Here is a 22341-nt window from a genome sequence, read left to right as displayed (position 1 = left end):
AGGTGAACTGTATACCTAAAATCAAGCTTAATGTGGATTAGATACTTACACGGGCTATAATGTTTTTCTTATATTTGGAAATAAAAATTGTTGTACATTTCATAAAACATAATTTTCACTGAAAACTTGACATAGTTTTTCTATAATGTTTATGTTATAAGTATGTCGTTGAAAACAAGCCTAATATTTATTACCAAAGACACACATTAATATTACTTGCACTAGCCAAAAATTATATCCAGCTGGACTATAGAAATGTACCGATAGGAAAAGGAAAATTTGTCATGACACATAAAGGCCTACGTCCAAAGAGGATGATATAATAGAGAACTTTACTTTTAAATGAATAAGCCGAACTTGCCAAGCCTCTACCTACCAAGGGAGAGAAAATATTTGGAGTATAAATACTTCTAGTATCAAATAGGCTGATGATATTTAGTTCAATAACTTAACGATGATATTCTAAAAAACTGGTCTCCAATCACCTAAGCTATACTGACTCAATTAATCAATCCGTTCAGTTATCAAGCCAGGATAATACCCTGACAGAGTAGATTAAATTTAATCGAAGTAACTTCTTAACAAACTTAAACTGTTAATAAATTAATAACACCTGTTAATCCTTAAACCGTTATTAAAACTGTTATGACATATCCTGTAAACATTTATAGGTAATATAGAGTGTTTAAAAGTAATAAATAGCTAGTGAATGTTTGTAATTAAAATACGAAGATCACAATGTATTTGCTTTTTCAATAATAAGACGAATATACTCACCTATAATATTCTTTAAATTCTTAATGCTTTTCATATGGTTGATATATCGCAAAGCAATCCATAGGTCAGTTAATATTCCCTTCTAAAACAACAAAAACTTTATTAAAAACTCACATATTTCGTTTTTTGTATAACATTTATCCGTTATAAAGTATAAATTATTAAATAATATAAAATTTAGATAATTGGGGAATAAAATTATATACCTTATTTACATTTATGATCACTAAAATGTATACAACAATACATTAATATTCTAAATAAGAATATTAAAATACGTATATTTCGACTTATTATATTATACCATTGTCACAATACATGGCATTACCTCTTGTGTAACAAATATAATAAAGAAAATAAACATATACAACATATAAACAAACACACAACATATAAATAAATCAAGTAGTTTAAATTTTTCCTCCGAACATTTTCTTTAGTGCCTTTGTATAGTCTGCGAATCTCACATTTATTATGCAGCCACTCTTATCCTAATGTGAACTAGTATTTTTGTGTCTGCAAAGGACACCTTTCTCCGATGTTCCAAATCTTATGTCCAATATTTAGATACGCCCCATATAGATCATGTAGATGGCATTTTTGTGTCCTCCGAGAACATTTGTTGGTTATTTAATATATATATATATATATATATATATATATATATATATATATATATATATATATATATTGTATAAATATTTTGAACCTTCTAAAACCAAACCAAAGGAATTACGTACTACTAAAAGAATAACTACTACTAATGATAATCAACGTTCACAGCAGAGTGCCGAACAGTTTAATATTCTGTTCAATTTGGCATTGAATAGGAAAGATTTGCACACTTATTTATTTCGTGATATGTTATTTCTGTAATTTTGTAACAACCCGTTTACTGCAGTTTGAGTTTATTTTCTTGCAAATGCCCGTAGGTCTGATTTTTTAAATTTTACTTTTGCCAGAATTAAATATTTACATGGTCAAAACAAATCATGAATAATTATTATTGGAACTGCATGGTTCTTTGTGTTTATTAACCATTCTGTATTCAAACATTAGTCAAATTTATTCCTATGTTAGAAAAAATATGCCTGAAAAACTTTTTATATGTTTATATAACTGGTGAAATACTCTTACTTAAGATTCATACCTGATATTCCAAATTTTGCCTTTGAATTCTTTATGTGGATGAATTGTTACCTGCTCGTCATTGAGTAGCTACCATTACGTTTATGATAAAGTTGTTCATTAAAATACAGCTAGTAAAATATTCAAAATTCCAAAATTCTATAAAAATTATGAATTACCCTTGTAATTCATACATATATTCAGAGAAAAATCTCACAGTATCGTAAAATTCCTAAAACAAACCAGGTGAAGTTTGCTGCAAACAGAGGTTAGCGTCAAAACAATGTACTATTGCTGTGTAATTTGCAGATTTGTTAAACAATTAATGCTGCCCATCACTGATGTAAGAAATTTGCAAATTGTTATAGAAGAAAACTTAAAAACAATATGCAAAACAATGTTTTAAATGTATAGTAACTATTTAAAATAAATGAAGAGTGCAGATATAAAATATCACATGTATGTACTCAAGCATTTGGGAAGGGGAAGACATTGTTCACTGTTGTAGTTTACTAAAGAAAGATCATTTAGTAATTGTAGACAAAAATTACATTCAGTTGAATACTATGCCAAAAATAAGAAAGTAAATTGATAGTGTAAGTGAGTTTTAGAGTTTAAAACATTTACATTAGTTAAAAATGCACAATATTAGTATAATTTCGAAACTTAACTCTTTTAAAAACATTAAGTTTCTTATAAACGTAAATAAAGCCACGTCCTCAGTTTTAGGTACGAGGTTGTCCTTTTTAGGTGCTTTATGAGGACATAAATGAATACTAATAAATATTGCTGAAAAATGTTTTAATCTGTTCCCTTATTTCTTCATGCAACTTAGAAAGTTTGACTCTGTGTTCCTACCATTGGGTTTTATATCTATCTTCAACATTTTCATCTGTTTTTCCTAGGGACTATCTTTCTCAGAGTATCGCTAAGAACATTGTAACTCGGTTCTTTACAGAATTAATCTCCATATTAATATGTTCCACTTCCATCAGACTTAGTGTGTTTATAGTTTATATTTTATTATTGCAGTTATACATTATTTGACACGTACAAGTCTGACGAACTATAAGCATTTCGTAATTATTAATTACTCCAAAACTTTTATAACATCTTATATTAGTCTTATAATAGCAAGGTAAAGCAAAATAAAGATGTTTTTCTGTCCCAGGCAAAATTAGGGCTAAAAGAAGCCCTGTCTAACACTTAACCCTTATAATACTCGTATATTGCATATATTTTATGCAATATTAGACCAATATAATTCAAGAGCCTTTACATATATTATGTTATATGTATATGGTTGATACGTAATAACTCGTAAGTAACAACTTGGTTTGGATTTTTACTTAAATCGTTTTTATAAAAAACTCCAACCAATTTTCATTGAGTTTTTGGTGAAGAATCGTCCTATTATTAAAAGTTTCATTATTTCATAATCAGATGCCTTTATTAAAATATTTCAACAAATTATTTCCAATTAACTGTAAATGTTATAAATTTTACGCTTGATTCTGACATACTCATGGTAATAAATAAAATTACAGGTCAACTCTTGCTAATTACCATTTGCTATTTATTATTGGTGTCTAGTAAAAATATTAATATTTTATAAATGAAATATTTGTACTGACATATTTAAGTTCATCGAAACAAGTGTCTTGGACTATATTACAATCGATATCCAGAGCAAAGCCATAACAGAGTGAATGCGATATTGCATTCCATAAAACCTTTGGATTATACTCGTATAAGCTTTAGCGACCCGATATCTAGTAATAACCAAACTACCAAATGATCAATAACCGTCATTGAACTATCGCAAAACTATTACTTGCTAGATACATCTTTCTATGGTACGTTTAATATAATATATCGTTGTAAATAACTTAATTAAGTGATAATAATTGTACTTTGTAAACACAAATATGACATATTTACTTTTGATCAACATACCCAGTGGCAAATTCCCGCTAAATTAGAATAAATTATAGTTCAAACAGTAGTTTTACAGTTGAAACAGTTCAAACCGTTTACATAATTATAATTAGATACCATAATCCATTTAAACTTTCTAATTAAACTATCTAATCTTGCACATAGTTGAATAATGTATTGTTGCCTAACAATGCTAACTGTACTCTTTGTTTGAATGTTGAATTTGGCTCCAGTTCACCTCCCTTTTATTGCAATATTTGGTATCTGACGTTGTCTCACACATGATCCCTGGAATCTGGAGTCATGTTCGTCTGAAGAGATCCAAAGAAAGTCGGCGACAAACAAGTTCAAAACCATGAGATAAGACTGATATTTCACCTATTTAAAGGTGCCTCTGATGGTGCTTCTTTATCAAAAAGAAATATTTTCTTTTTAACACAATTGGTTTAATATATAGATAGTTTTATTCGATTTTCAACGACAAAGTTGCAATTTGGGAACGTGAAAACATTAGTTTTAGAAATTAAATCAGGTGTCCAGACCAATCTAAGTTACTTAAAACTTAAAAAAACCAGGTGTATCCGTATGAAGAGGAAAAACTAAAATATTAATAATTGCTTTTTTAAGTAGTACTGTCTAGACGCAATATATTTCATTGTCAAAATTTTTAATTTTCTTAATTTAGGCATATATATATCATAGGCATTCTGAATGTACTCCCAATTACACAGGATTCACCAGGTTATCGAAGGATTAAGAGAAAAACCAGATCCGGTCTCTTACAAACATAATATGGTTCGCAATATTGAAAATAAACACACGACAAATCTATCAACAAGAAACGTTCATCATTAGTAGAGATAATCAAAATTAAGTTATATACGGAATCAATCCTTAAATAAAACAGAAAGAGTAAAGAAAGAAATCTGTTGTTTATAACCAACTAAACCAATTAAGCAAACTAAACAAGTGTTTTCTATGAACCGATGTTTAGAACTCTATCGTTTCACTATTATATGTGGTATTACTTTCATTGTGATCATATTATCTTACCCTTATTTATTAATTGTTTATGTTGACCAATTCTTTACGTTTTTACGCTTTTGTATCAGCAAATTACGTTCTCCATCGGGACAGTAACGTAAACGGTAACAAATTGTATTATTTTGAAATAGACCAAGAAAATAGAACATATTCAAAAGGCAATCACTTATTTTCACAATTAATGTGAAAAGACGAACATGTTTGTTACATAATAAATCGCATAGCTGGTGAAATGCTATGTTACTGAAACATAATATTTGTTATCATGATCTTTTTTAAGAGTTTTAGTTTATAAACTTTAAAGGATAATGGCTCTCCAAATTAAGGTAGAGGTATTTCAAAAGCGTAATTAGTCGTGTAAGTAATGTTCGACGATCTGTGAACCGGAGAAATTAGGTATTAGTCACATTAGGCATATAAGCCCATGAACCAACAAACTTAAAATATATTTTTTCTCTAGGATGCAACTTAATATGAAAGAAAACAATATTTCCTTCAAGTTTTGTTTATGTAATCAGAATTTTGTAGTTAAACGTCAAAGAATGTACTAATCTTGCGTAGATTTAATAAAAAAACAACAGATTATAGTAAATTTCATTACAGAATTTCCGGAAGTCAATTGAATTTTAATGTATTTTAGCACGTGGTTTCCGACATCACCATAACGGGAAAGGTAATGAATTATGCCAAAATAAGGTGAACTTGCAAATACAATATCTGCAGTAATTCTAAATATATATATATATATATATATATATATATATATAAAACAAATTAGACTTCTTGGTTTGAATTTCCTTTAATATTTTTCGGCTTTGCCGTTTTCAAAAAGGTAAAATAAAAGGTATAAAACAAAAATAACACAGCAACAAAATTTACACAAGTAAATAAATAAATAAACATTTGCATAAATAAATAAATAAACAGGAATTTTTGAAACATGTGATTAACACCAAAGAGAAATATCATGAACAGAGAAAGAATTTAGAAAAATAATAATAACAAAAACAATTGATCATTTCATCTTTTATTCAGACCAAAGGGTACTTTTCATTTTAATATTATAACTGATGTTATAATAGAGCAATTCTGCATCATACTACCGAAGTGAATATATATATACTAGCCTAAACCCGCGGCTCCGCTCGCGTGGCAGTAGAGAGGGCTACATCAATCAAGCATCGAAAAGAAATACTAATTTTAATTATACGTTTTTTCCAATTAATTTATTGCTCTACTAAATACATCGTAGCATATCATAAAATCAATTATAAAAGTTTTTTGTTTTATTTTAATGCGTTTTGGTAAACAACCGTTATTAGTTGTATTATTTGGAAGCATAAATATAAAGGTTCTTCGGGTTTCCGACTCTTGAGCAAGCGACGTATAATTGACCGTGCGAGAAAACATGAGGGTTCCAGATGGATTCCTGCGACGTTAAGTGATTGTCCTTGTGCCTTATTAATCGTCATTGCGAACGCAAAGTCGAACGGGGAACTGAAGTCTCTTAAATTCAAATGGCAAGTCGGATGGAATTAAGGGGATGCGAGGGATGAAGACATCTTCCCCGGCAGATGTTCCCGACAAAAATCGTTGCTTCAATGATATTTGGACAGCATCATTCTTGATGCTGATGTTCGTATTCGATTCAATTCGTTTACCTTTTGCGCGCTGGTCGTTGCTTTGATAATTACGAATTCGTTTTGTTGCTATCGCACGTGCGCTGTGACGGCTTAAAGCACTTTTTTTTTCTTGGCGGCATTATGTTAATTTTCCAATAAAATTCGTCAAAAAACTGCTCAAAGGAATTCTGTAAAAAAGAATGTTGAGAAAAACATTCTTCAAAGAATATTTACATGAGAAAACAAAAATACTTGCCTATTTTTTTAAACCTTTTACTGATGGAAAATAACACTGTTTCTTGGAAATTGTTAAAAAAGATATCAAATCACGTTTATCAAAAATTTGACATTTGTGACACGTAGTAAATGTCAAAAAAATGTTTGTTTACATAGAAAACGTCAAAAATATTTATGTTTTACCTCAGTTACTGTCAAAAATAACAACAATTTTTTGTCGCATTATATATGTTTACAAAGAACAGCTGATTAAAAATTTGAAAAAGACTCTTTCACTTAATAACATATGTTTGCTGCAATGCATTTCTTACGGGTATTTCTGTAACCAGTGGGGCGGAATCCTGAATCGGGAAAGGGATAAAAAAGTATTCCTATAACCTTCTACAGATCAAGACGAACAAATTAAAAAAAAAAATTAGGCGAATCCGTCCAGCCGTTTGTGAGTGATGCTGTTACACACGAACAGTTTCATTTATATATATATATAATTTCAATAAACATTGAATCGCAAAAATTACTTGCTCCGCCGGTTGTCGAACCCGGATCTCTCACTTGCCGGGTGAATGTGCTACCATTACACCACAGAGCGCATAATTTTTTTCCGCTTCAATTATTTTGTATTTGGCCGTATCTGTCACATATGCGTTTAAATAAGCAAACTAACATATGATCGGAAGACCAAATACCTGTCAAACGACTTTTATTTACATTAAACTGTATAAATGGCAATAGCCTTATTTAATTTCAATAAACATTGAATCGCAAAAATTACTTGCTCCGCCGGGAGTCGAACCCGGATCTCTCACTTGCCGGGTGAATGTGCTACCATTACACCACAGAGCGCTTAATTTTTCCGATTCAATTATTTTGTATTTGGCCGTATCTGTCACATATGCGTTTAAATAAGCAAACTAACATAACATATAATGGTACGTTAAGTCTATGACAGTTATATAATGATATCATTTACATGGCGGCGTGCCTCCGTTCCCGTTATTTTATTTTAAAAATAAATATAAATTAATTTTTCTATATTTAACCTGAAACCACTATTGTAACATTTATATATAAAACCAAATTAGGTAAGTTCAAGTTAGTATTTATGTCTTCACCCATTCAAAACATCAGACACAGAGCAGATATTACAGGATTTCAACTATGCACAACTCTCGATATTGCATTCCAGAATACCTTTCGTTTTTAAAAGCAATATTCACCTTGCATGAAATATTTTACAGAAAAGAACTCTATCATAGAGATATAACAATACTGCTTAATCATCAGTTTTATGGTAATCACAATTTTATTATATAAAGGTTAATTATTATCAAATTGAAATACAATAATACTATATTTTATTATAAATACTAAACACAATTTCACTGGTTGAAATACAATTATATATATATATATATAATATATATATCACGTGGAAGAATCATGCAACAGTAATCGTCTCTGGTTATAAACATTAGTAGGTTATACATTTATCGTAGTACCATCAGATACCTACAGACTTTGATAATTCGATTTAGGATCATATGTATTTTAATGGAGATGATTTCTATTACGACCAATTTTGGTGTTAGCAAAATATTTTACTAATAAAATGACAATTTTAATAAATGGTCAACTAAAATGTTATGAAATCTAATACAATCATGTCATCGTATGTGGAGTTTAATTCATAGTTAAAATTATACCAGAAGTCCTTGATATAACATTTCCTATACATTGTTTTAAAACATAACTTATAAATTTTATAAGTCTTGTCACATATCATTTCTCCTCCGGCAAAGTTGATTCTGTAACAGCAGAGAGGCAATATTATAATTTGATGTATATTTATAAAATCTGCTATAGAATCCTTCCATGAATCCTTTACATCTAATTTTATAATAATTAGAATTGAAGGTATGTTCTAATACAAGTATTTATATGTAAGAAAATTATGTTTCTCTCAAACTACTGTTTTTCTCAAGTAAATTTTGATTCAAAAACAAAGCAAAAAAACAGCTATTTAAAAACTTATACTTTATTATTCTCATCTAATGAGCGTCACTCGTATACTACAAAAATATCTAGTAAATTCACCACTAATAGGCTAAGTAAGATTAGATGTATTGAAGGATTCTCGTGATATAAGCATTGAAATCCTTTCTACAGAAATCTGTTTTTTATTTAAGATTATTTACATTAGCATGTCAAACAAAACTCATCTATCAATTAGTCCAACAGGGGTTGCTTTAGAACCATTACTAAATACTCCTAGTAGGGGATGTTTCCTCGGGTTATATTAGCTTGAAAGAAAATAGATTTATCTCCTAGAGCTAACTTATAATATAAATTAATATTACTGGAGAAAAAAGAAGCGTTTAGCTCCTAATGATGAAGAATTGTCATATCAAGGACTCAAAGTACAATTTTAAATTTGACAAATTCCACATAACATGACATAATTGTAATAGATTACATAATAGTATAGCTTACAATTTATTACAATTATTGTCTTGTATGAGTAACATATTTAAATAATACCTAAATCGGTCATAAAGTAAGTAATTTTTAAAAGACATCTAATTCAAAATAAAATTATGTAAGTCCAAAGATCTCTAATGTTTGTACTATGACAATATTAAAGGCCAAAGATTTATTAAAAAAGAGTTGCTGTGGAATATACCCTTAGCCAAAAATTCCAAAGGTTAGTTGCTGCTGTAGCAATAATCAATATGTATCGTATAGAATTATCTCAAATTTGTATCATAATAATTTCCATAATTCATTTATTTTAAATGTGAACCAAGTGTATGGCAATATCATTGAGAGCTGACGGAGATCCTGTGAACCTTACCTTGAAACTCCATACTTGTGCAGGCCAGAATGATTGTGACTGCGAAACTGTTGAAAGAGTGTCAGATTACAAGTACCTCGGTGTAATATTTGATAGTAGACTTAAGTGGACAGCTCATGTGCAATTGTTAAAGAACAGATTGAGAAAGTTTATTTATATATTTTCTGTTCTTAATAAAATATTAACACCAGCTCTGATGAAAACAGTTTATCACGCATATGTACAATCATTATTACAATTTGGTATCATTGCTTGGGGCGGAGCATATAAAACTATTCTTCTACCATTACATACTTCACAGAAAGCCATTATGAAAGCGGCATTACAAAAACCAACTAGTTACTCATCTGAATTATTATTTAATGAGTTCAAGGTTTTTAATATAACTCAGTTATATGCAAGAACAATAATCTTATATATTTTTAAAAATCAAGAAAATATTTTCAAAAAAAACCAACCACCCGTACGTTACAAGAAATCAGATTAACTCGGGTATTATAACACCAAGAATCAATAAATCCATAAATTTTACAGACACTTATTATATAGCTAGTACTGTTTTCTCAAAATTACCCCACCAAATGAAAACCCCCGGTCCATGCAGTTACTATTCATATAAGAAAATAGTTAATAATTGGCTAGTAGAATTAGGTAGAACAGGGATAGATAATCTCTTTAAGTCCACTTACAGGGCAACTTAAATGCCGGGGTACTTACGTATCTCGGTTTTGTGTGTGGGTGTCTGTTTGTCTGTGTCAGCCTGTTTTGTGTGAGTGAGTGTGCCTGTTTGCGTGCATGTGATTGCGCTTGTGTCTGTGTATGTGTGTCTGTCTGTGTGTATGCGTGCGTGCGTGCGTGCGTGTGCGTGCGTGCGTGTGTGTGTGTGTGCGCGTGTGTGTGTGTATGCGTGCGTGCGTGTGCGTATGTGTGTGTGTGTGCGCGCGCGTGTGTGTGTGTGTGAGTTGGCATGTGTGTGACCTCTAGAAAGGATGGGTGTATTCGCAAATTAGGTGGTACTAGGTAAACCTTGTGTTTGTTTCTGTTTATGAAATCAATCGTGCGTGGAATGTTTGCTATTTGGAAATGAGTTACGCAGGTCAAACGATTTATGCCCCATATGGTTTACAGTTTTAATACATATTTGTGCCTTGCTATAGTTAGAGCCACAGTCTGTGCGGCCACATATATTGCTTCTGTTATTTCCACTTTAATCAGAGAATGTGTAAAATTGCTGCTAATTGTTGATATATCACTTAGTTACTGAATGTGGACTGATTGGACTCGATTCTCGCGCACAGGTTACGACCCATGCGAGGATCTCATTTCTATACATAGTTACTATGGCTGTTCAATGTATTGCTTATGGCTGGAAATAAATGTATTTCTTTCTTTCAAAATGATATTACTAATAGAATTCCTTAGCAAAAAGTATTGCTGCAAGATAATTTTCTTAAATTTTAATAGGAAAGTATAAAAATATAAACCATTTGTGAACGTGACATTCTTGTAAAACTGTTGTGTCTGGTCAAATGCATCCGGAATATGGATTAACTTATAATTTAAGTTTACCAAATTATATATAACTAATTAACAATGCGAATTTACAGACGAAATTTAATAGTTCATCCTATATGTGTGCAAGTCTAGTAACATGCAATCATGAGATGCATATCAAACAGAAAAATACAAGCAAAGGAGTATTATGAGATCAGAATAATGAAAGATTCTGTTGACTTGTTAGCTACTCGTTTTCACTCTGAAACTCTCGAGCCTACTTACTTTACTTTAACACTTTTAAATAATACATTACTTTTCTATGAAATGTTTATAATATCTTTATTATGAAATGTGTAAATACCGATTTAAATTTAATATTCAGTTGCAACTCATACTACTAAATAGTCCTACGTGAAACCAATACGTTTGATGTTAAAAAGGATGTTTATCTTTAAATAACTAATTTAAACTCTTAGCTTATTAATAAAAAAGAACATTTTAAAATGGAAATGAAGCGCTGGTAGTTGAACTGCGAGAATCACCTTACTGCTAGAAGGTCGTAAAGAAGTTATTTAAAGGGAATTAATAGTATTAAGTAAATAAAAAAATATAAGAATAGAAAAATGGAAGCTTTTATTGAAATATTGGGTGTATGTTAAGTTACTTTAGAATGAGTAACAGATACCTTACGAGGAATGTTTTTAGTATAATGTAAATACTTTGTGGAAAACAAATAGTTTAATGGCCTGCAGACACTGTTTTATCGTTGACAACTCCTGAAGGGTTTTATTACCACTTAACCTCCAAGACTCCCAGATCCCGCGGGACGTAAATCCTGTTAACGACTTGGCGATGTAATCCGTAGATCTTCTCTCCTTGATAAATAGTTCAATTTTCATAGCTTTAAGGTATCATGTTTTTATGCTATTCTGCAGTAAAGTTAAATACTTGGATGCTGCCATAAATAAAGATGTATTTTAAATGTAGTTAAAAGACGTCGCTAAAGCTCGGATATTAACAAATTGAAAAAATATAAGGATTTGTTCTTGTGTGTCACTTACCATATTATAGTATCAAATTAAACGTAAAGTAATCAAAAGGCGTTTAATTATAGTTTAAAAAATATAGCTTATTATATAAAAATTATTACACTAAGAATTAATTTATATATAGAACTCATCGCATTGATAACTTTATTATAATTTATATTGTATTATACCGTCAGATAAAAGGCTATTTATACTCCTTCCTAGATATTGAGCAATTATAAACTAAATCTATGTATAGACAGTACAAACGAAAAAATTTAACCATTTTTTTACCAGCTATGTGGAACAGAATATGCTGCATGCTTGCTGTTATTGATGGATAAGCCAGGTTTAGGTGCAAATGTTGAAATGCGGAGGTGTTGATTACGTTCGGTATTATATAATGCTATAACAAAAACTCCTAAGATTATTTATTACCTCTGGAAGATATTCAAGTTTTCCTGATCAACTTCAGAAGTATTTAAATTTAAGTTTAAAAAGCTATGTTTTGTGAATATAAAGAATGAAACATAATTATACTTTATTATTTCTATGAATATCTTCTACAAATACTTGCAATATTTTACACCTGAGTGAAGGAATATTAACTCAGTATTAATATTCGTAGAAGCAATTACAATTTAATTAAGTTATAGAGATCAAAATTTTGTAATAACATATTTATAAAAACAAAACATATGTTTAAGTAAACCTAAGTCCTGATGCTACTTTTTATTTCACAGATTAAAATAGGACTAAAATGATTAGAAGCAAGGTATAAAATCATATGTAGAATCTTGGAGCATTGGAAAAACAAGTAATTGTAGTATCACTAGATAAAGGAATACAACATTTTCCAATATATAATTTTTTATTTTGTGCAAGGCCTTTCTGAATCAAAGATTCCATCATCAGGCACTTCACAAATTATCAAATGTTTACATTTTTGTAATAATAATTAATTTGATAGTAACATATGGTAAACAATTTGGATGTACGGTTAGCCAGTATAAAATATTTAATCAGAATTAAATTTTAATTTTAATTCAAATCAATTGCAGAAAATCTTTAAAAAGCATACAAACAAATCTATCACTTATAAAATAAACAACAAATTATCACAAATATTATGAAATCCCAAGGACAAAACCACATTCGAAAACAAATCAGGAATTTATGAAATTAAATGCAACGACTGTGATAAATTGTACATTGGCCAAACTAAAAGGAACATTAAGACACGATTAAAAGAACACTTTGCACATATAAAATATGGAAGAAATGAAAAATCTGATATGGCGAATCACTGTATTAAATCTGGACACACAATCTCTAATAAAAATTTACGATTATTAAAAGAAGTTACAAACACAATACACTTAAATGCTTGGGAAACATTTTACATTACCATAAATCAAGAAAAACTTATCAATAACGAAGACGGACCAATTCAAAATTCATTTTTACTCTCATCACAATTTATTAAAAAAATTAAAATTTAATTCTGATTAAATATTTTATACTGGCTAACCGTACATCCAAATTGTTTACCATATGTTACTATCAAATTAATTATTATTACAAAAATGTAAACATTTGATAATTTGTGAAGTGCCTGATGATGGAATCTTTGATTCAGAAAGGCCTTGCACAAAATAAAAAATTATATATTGGAAAATGTTGTATTCCTTTATCTAGTGATACTACAATAAAATCATATATTTAAATCAATGAACAGTTTACTTAATGAGAATACAAGATATATTAATAGTTGTATTGCATTACAATGCTGCCAGGATTTAGTTGACACCACGACTTCCTGGCATTTCAATAGTATTATGAGATTGTTTATTGCCTATTTACATTCCTATGAAGAATATTAGAATGACAGATATTTGGTAGCATTATGCTTTATAAAAACAAGACACGTTTTGAGGATTTAAATTCATCCTATTCATCAAATTTCAAAAGCATTTAAGACATAAGGTTACGCCCAAAATGGAATAGATTCAAAATTATTCTAACTCAAAATGTTTAAAGGTGAAATAAGACACTGTGGACCTAACGCACTTACAAAAAACAGTTTTATTTATGATTTGTTTATCGTGAAGAAAAACATATCCTTTTATTAATAACAAATTTTGTTAGAAACATATTTAGATTTGTATTTAAGTAATAGGCTTAATATTTGAGAAAAATAACCCTACATTGTTTACTACGTAAATAACGGTTTTTATAATAACTAAAACATTTATATAGATAGAGGTATTATTGTAGTACAAAACAGTGTTTATCACGTGAATATTATGTAATAAAAAATATTACATAATATTAAACACCAAATATAAACACCACAGTATGCACATTCTGTGGTATTGTGGTGCATAGTTATAAATCTGTGTGTTAAGACTGAAACTGTCTGTTTCGTTGAAAACTAAATATTATACATGAATAACGATTTAAGTTTCTCGGAAACATTTTGATTTTTTGCTCAACAATATTTATTGAATAATACCACACAGTGCTAAATAAACAAACTGTATTATGAAATTACTAGCACAAGTAATCCGAAAACGGAAAAAGCGTGCAACATAATGTAAAAATGAAGCAATGAATTACTTACTATTTTGGGAAAAAAGTAGTCAAAAGTATATACGCTTATTTCTCTAAACAAACAGCTAAAGTATAAAACATTTACATGAGATTATGTCTTGTGTTTTATTCACACATCCTTAATCCAAATCCACTATTTATATGTTAAAGCTATATGAAATATAAAAAAATCAGAATATTTTTCCTACATAGAGGGGATTCCTTTCCATTAATTTCGTTGTATTATTGATTGCCGTGGTTATTAATCAAACCGATATGTATTGTGAAAAAATATAAATAGATTTATTCGGATTTCGCTTTTAGAGAATCAATAAAATTTTTATTATTTATACATGATTAAGGACGAAAGTAACAAAAAATTACTGTACAAATAATTAAACATAAATACAAATTGAAGCATTGAAAACAATCTGAGGTTAAAGGAAACATAACGTTTACCAAGGTGGCGTTAAATAAAAAATATATACCACATTCCACCAACAAATAGCTAAAATGGAGGAAATTTAACTAAGAGTGTAGTGTATGTTATTTTTCTCCGTATTCGTGCACAACGGGACGATTCTCTCTATCAAAAATATCATTTTTTTGACATTGCTCCTTCATTTATATGTATTGGGAATTTTAAATGTTGTTCAACGAAATGCTTGAATTTTATCTCATTAATGAAACTAAAGTAAATTTTACACTTTATTATGTACATCTGTACGAAAAGCTATGTCACTTTATTCTATTACATTTTCATTTGAAGTATGTTGCATCAGCTGTAAACAAAAGGGAATAATATTACAAAGGTGGCATAGTGACCCACTTATATTGTGAGTGTTAACAAATATTTCTCTCTAACATATCTAAGCTATGTACATGTTGCGCAACCACATCATAATGTAGAGCAGAGTTCACATTAGTTCAATATGTTTACTTTCCATAATATACATATGTATCTATAACTAGACAGCGTGTTTATTTTTATCAGTATATTTTACCCTAGTAGTTTATATTTGAAACTAATGTATTTCAATAATAACGTTAAATTTAAAGGTTCAATGCCATTATAATTAATTATTTGTTTTCTTTTGGACTGTTTGGCTTATATAATATACAAGAACTGTATCAAAGCTGATCCACAATTTTTAATTTGCACTATTCTTTGACAAAAATAAAATTTATACAAGTATTGGTGGTTAGTTGTAGACATTTTTTATTTGTTTATTAAAATTGTGGACATGATTTGACTTCCCAAAAGTTTTAATGCAAAAGCGCTTTTGGGTAATATACAATGGTTTTATTTAATAAATGATATTACCCTACCCAGTAAAAATGATTTTATATTAAAAATTTGCATTTAATAAAATAATACTACTTCCATCAAGAAGGCAATGCAGAAAATTGTATTGATGTTTAAGAATTATTACTTTTATTATCTTTCCTTTTAAGCACTGATATCTTTTCAAAACACGTTAACACATATCAAATTTTGTTATCTTTATTCTATTACTTGCTTTTTTCTAATAAGACCTATAAAATATTAATGTAAAATTAGAATAATAAAACTATCTCAAAAACTACACTTAATAATGTTCTTTCTTAACCATTTCGTAAGTTTTTAAACTTCCAATTACGGACATATCAACTAGTGTGCTCTACTAGAATTTTAATCTATGAAAGGTTTATAACACTATCATTTTGGCATATTAATGTACGAATATTTACTTTATATTTTACATCACCAATAGTTGCTGCGGTTGTGCAGTTATTTGACAGGTTAATATCTTAATGATTCTAAAACAAATATTCTACTACAAATGTGTAACCAGATTTATGGAGAAAGAAGAAACAGCAAAATAAACATGATTAATTTGTAAACCCCGATTTAGTGCCTTCGCTAATATTACAACTATAAACCGCATATATTTAGAAAATGTCATAGTATACATTATAAACAAGGGACTTTTATTAATGTTAACACTACGCCGTGTGTGCAGGTAAATTTGTTGAAAAACTCCGTGTTCTGTACATCAACAGCTCAAGAAGGGAAGTCTTTCTGGCTTTGTCATTTCCCCCACTTAGGTAAGTCTACAAAACAAATTTCTTATAATTGTTTTACAAAAGCTGTTCCACAGTTGTGTTATGCAATTTGAGGAAAAACAGGATAAGACAAATACACATTACTGGCTTCTAAACACAAATTAGTAGTTCACATAGCTTGTATTATCGGATGTATTCATCATCTATTATGGCGTACCACTCAAAGAAGGTATTTGAGTAGAATCATATTAATCACTAAACCGTGTTGGAAATCAGTGAATCTTCGTTTTAGTATATCGACATCACATGAATCTGCGTATACTATCAAGAGCTAATATAAGTAAATTGTTTTTCTGTTACTTCGCACACTATTCGTACTCCCGAAACCAATTTGACTTACTACATTTTTTTTCTAATTCAATTATTTTTTGTGAGAAATTGATGTACACACTTTTGATTACTTCTTCCAAAATAGTAACTACTGCGATGTTTTATTATTACATTATTCCGCACGCTTTATTCAACTTTGGATTTACTTGTCCATGTTGTTTCATTACAGGGTTTGATTTTTTGCTCTCAGTGTAGTATTATTCGATAAATTTATATTATAAATTAAAGTTAGTTTCGTGTTTAATCATCTAAAAATTGTATGTTTTATTGATCCCCTGAAAGCGAAATCTGAAAGAATTTATTTAGATTTTTCGGTAAAACATATAGAATTGATCGAGCACAGTAATCAATAATAGAAAAAACCCATAAAAGGAATATCCTCTATAGAGCTAAAGATAATTCACATAGTTCATATTTCAGATAGCATAAAATACTAATGGTAGGTTCGGATTATGAATGTGTATTTACAATATTTATTTTTCAAGACCCACGTCACTAGACAAGTTTGTACTGACTTAAAATAAACATTACTTACTTGTTCAGAGAAGAGCAACCTGAAATCAATCAGAAAGCCCACATAATACAGAACGTAGGGTTTATCAGTTCTTCATAGAAATCCCGTGCTATCTTAAATCAGAATAAAATACAAACAAAAGGTATTAGCTCCTATTCCATTTTGGGTTTCCTTGTCCATGTTGTTTGATAACAGACTTTAGTTATTTTGCGCTGCAAAGTATCCCTTGATAAATATTGTCTAAAACAATAAATAAAAATATTTGAATCGTTAATTTATAAAATCTGGTTTAAATTAAACAAAGAATTTCAATATTAACACACAGCTTTATAAATACAAACGTGATTTACATAAAATATGTTTATTCGTAGAAGTAATTATTTTGTATTGCAATATACCTTTATCTATATATACCTTTATTTTCATAATAAACTAAAAATGTAGGCCTCTTTGGATCAAGTTTACTTGAAACTTAAGTATAAATCCAGATATTCTTATAACAAAACTATTTATCGATAAATGAATATGTTTTTCTTTAAGCTAAACAAATCAAATATGTAAGTCTGGTTTGTAAGTGCGTTAGTCGATAGTGCTTTATTTCAGCTTTTAACATTTTGTGATACAGACATTTTGAATGTATTCCATTTTGGGATTATGCCTTAATTTTTGTTACATCTAAGGAATAGGGTGGATTCAATTCCTCGAAACGTAGTGTCCTTTTTTAAAACATAACGCTAGCAAATGTCTGTTATTCTAATATCTATTTTTTTTCTACTATAAATAAACAATCTCATAATTGTATTAAAATACCAGAAGGTAGTAGTGTCCTTCAAATCCTTGCAGCATTTTAATGCAAGATAACTATCAACGTATCTCGTATCCTCATTAATTAAAATTTACACTGATTTACTCATGTTTCCCAACGTTGCTTAAAAAATAATAACAATAATAATAAACGCAAGGTTCCTCCATTCGTCACATAAGTCCCATGATATCATGTATTAAATCAGAATATAATCCAGAAACAAGCAATTAACAAGAACTAATACCTTGTGTTTGGATTATATTCTGATTTATTCGAGTTGTAGCTTAAATAGATTTTGAAATTTTTCGATTTAAAAACATTTTTACAACTTTAACTACCCCAAATTATATTATATATCTTCCATGCACATCCTTGTAATTATGATTGTATCATGCAAGACATACTAAATCATACATATCTGTCCAAGTTATATTATAAAACGATTTTAAAATACGGTTATAATATAGTTTTACGTGTAGCCTACTTACGATTGCTGGTTAAAACATACTATATTGACGAATATAGAAGTAACGAACTTGATGAAAATTAAAAAAATATATGTTAAAAGTATCCTTATTGAAAAGAAAGTTTTATATAAATACACAAACACACACACACACACACACACACACACACACACACACACACACACACACACACACACACACATATATATATATATATATATATATATATATATATATATATATATATATATTTAAAAAGCTCCACCATTGTGTAATTTATGATACAATAAACAGTGTATGGCCAGCTACATCAATAAATCAGTTTTTATAAAAACACATGCATACGATTTTTCTTAATGAAAGACTAGAACGAATAAGATAGGACCGTATGCAATATTATTACAGGCAAATAAAACAAAAAAAACTGTATGTATAAAGGCTAGCCTGCATTGGGAACGCGGCCTTGGAGATTTGGTTATAAGTTCGAATCTCTCTTTTTGTTTGGGGCCTAATTTATTAATATAATTGCAGATAGGTTTGTACAACTTGTATTAATTTTTATAAAGTAAACTATTATATTATGACAGACGTAAATAAAATAACAACTAACAAATTACTTGGGCGATTTATTCAGTAATACTACTAGTCAGATTTATTACAACAAATATTTTGTGAAAGCCAATTGAATATCTTTATTTCAACTATTCATTATAGTTACAAATTATCTTAAAGTATTTCATTATATATTCATGGTTTCTGTAAGAAATGCAGTAAAAAGAAAGTTTATTAGATAGATGCTTGCTTTATTACTGTTTAAGAACCCTGGATCCTTGTTTTACCTCAGCACTCACAGCACAATACATTTATAATGAAGAGACCAACTCGCGATAATCTTATTTACGTAATTCGGCCGGTTTCACAACGAATACCACTTATGTGCGAGAAAACCACTAATAGATCTAAAGAACTTAAACTTATTATCACTGTTCTTTGTCTCTTGGTATTTTCTTGTAGAATAGTTTGTAACAAATCAAATTATAGCATCTATAATATTTATTATCGTTATAAGCAAGTGAATGAAACTTGTATATCTCGAAAGTAGCTTTATATTATTTCTTTAATAATAACTTTACAATTTGAAAACTATTTCATAACACTTTCCAATTATAATGGTAAATTATCGTTCAAATGTAGTCCTATAAACTCAAAAATATATGCGGTTCCACGCATAATATTAATGTATTATAAATACGTTACTACTATAGTACTGAAGTTAAACTTTACGAGAGCTTCCGTGACCTGAGCTTCAATTTGACAAATTTTTTGATGGATGTTTATTCTTTTTTTATCATACTTTCGGGGCCACAGAAGTTCACAGTGATGGTCATTATCGATCAGTAATTTCCTGACCAAGATAACGGTAAATACGATAACTTATGTACCACCGAACACTTCTAGTGAAAAACATAAAAACACCCCTCTAGATATTATCAAAACTCAATCTTAAATGACGTGAGATCTAACTATTGAGATGTAATTATTGTAAACTTCAATTTTATTTTCTTATTTATAATACAAAAATATGTATTTAGCTACATTTTTCAGCCTAGTTGAAGGGGGAAAAGGGCCACTGGGTAATACCAAAGTACCAAATACTTTTACAAAAAAAGAATGGCTACTAATGATACAAAGAATCCGACCGCTAAGACACGTTGCTATGTAGGTCAAGACTAGAACTGTGTGCTTGAAGGTAACTAGACGTAAATTGTACTGCTGAGAACTAGTGCTGGAATTCATTCTGTTTTTGTGATCTTTTTAGTAAGAAAACCAAATCAGTGGTGAAGAAACAGTGCAGTATAACTGCAAATGAAAACTATTATTGTGTCATATTCTCTTATTTGTGCAGGATATTGTAAAAGCAAATGTTACTAATGGGTACGTACTTAGAATATTTGAACAAATGTTTTGTACTGCATAATATTTAGGTTTATTTAATTACGTGCAGCAAAGCTAATGATTGTGCTAAATATTTATTTATAATAATTAAATACAGGGAAATGTTGTGTTTACTTTTACGGCATCATTTTAATTTGTCAACTATAAACAGTAAGGTTTAATTACTAAAAATAAAACACAACAAGGGGAGTAATTTTAATACAACGCCGAAAGATATTAGACAAATAAAATTTAGTTTAATAATAAAAAAACAAGAAATATCTTCTCTAAACTACATTTGGAATTAAATTCAGTAAGAAATGTTAAGGGTAGGTTTTAAAAAGTCTATTATAAATGAAATTGCTCTTAAGTGAAGATAGAGACTGTTAACCACGTGTCTGAGACTAAGACACGGGATTAAAAGCGGAGTATCTGCCCCTATGGGACATTTACCGTACTAAATTGTAGAGCTGTTAAATGCCCAAAGGTTGATTTAAATGGAAATTTTGAATATTGGGATAGTGCTCTATGTATTGTTAAGAAAGACATAATTAACAAAGTTTAGCTGACACTCTTCCATCTTGAGGTCTCCTTGGTTGTTAGTTATATATTATGTCATCACTGTATGCAGGGCATGGAAATCCCACCTTACATAATTAATAATGTTATTTGTGTTTCACATCTACTTTCGCTAACACTCTGGAGGGAATATCGAATAAGAATAATAGTTAATATGATTTGAGTAATTATAAATGGCGTGATGACGTAAATGAGAATTCAATGAATTTAAAATAAAAAATATGTAATACATTGTAATATTAACATATAATATGAAACATTGCACTAAATAATTTATTATATTTATTACCCTAAATTGAAATATGTATAATTTATGAAATGTCATATGTGCTTAAAGTGTAAGTAAAATCTTTCTACCTATACAGTCAAAGTACTTTTTCACATTGGTAATTATATTACGTTTAAATTTAACTACAATAAGGCAAAACAAGTTCTATAGGTTCTCAGCCTTCATTTCATAACATGGATTCTTTAAAAATATATCCATCATACATTAACCATATCACTAGTAAACGAAAAACTATGTACACCAAAAAGTGCAAAGATATACTGTTAATTTTCTACGTAACATTATAACCTCGTTTGTTTTTATCAATAAAATTAAAACCTGATATAAAAATTCCAGTATGTGTAAGGGAATTTGATACTTCAATCCAAATTTCAGTACGATTCTTTAATAAATATAAGTATATATACTGTCCCAAAATAGTTGATAGATCAACCTATTTTATATATATATATATATATATATATATATATATATATATTGAATCGCAAAAAGTACTTGCTCCGCCGGGACTCGAACCCCGGCAAGTGAGAGATCCAGGTTCAAGTCCCGGCGGAGCAAGTACTTTTTGCGATTCAATGTTTATTGAAATTAAATTAGGCTAT

Source organism: Homalodisca vitripennis, chromosome 5 (genome assembly GCF_021130785.1).
Source record: "Homalodisca vitripennis isolate AUS2020 chromosome 5, UT_GWSS_2.1, whole genome shotgun sequence".
Taxonomy (NCBI): Eukaryota; Metazoa; Arthropoda; class Insecta; order Hemiptera; family Cicadellidae; genus Homalodisca; species Homalodisca vitripennis.
Note: the sequence above shows the minus strand (reverse complement) of the source record.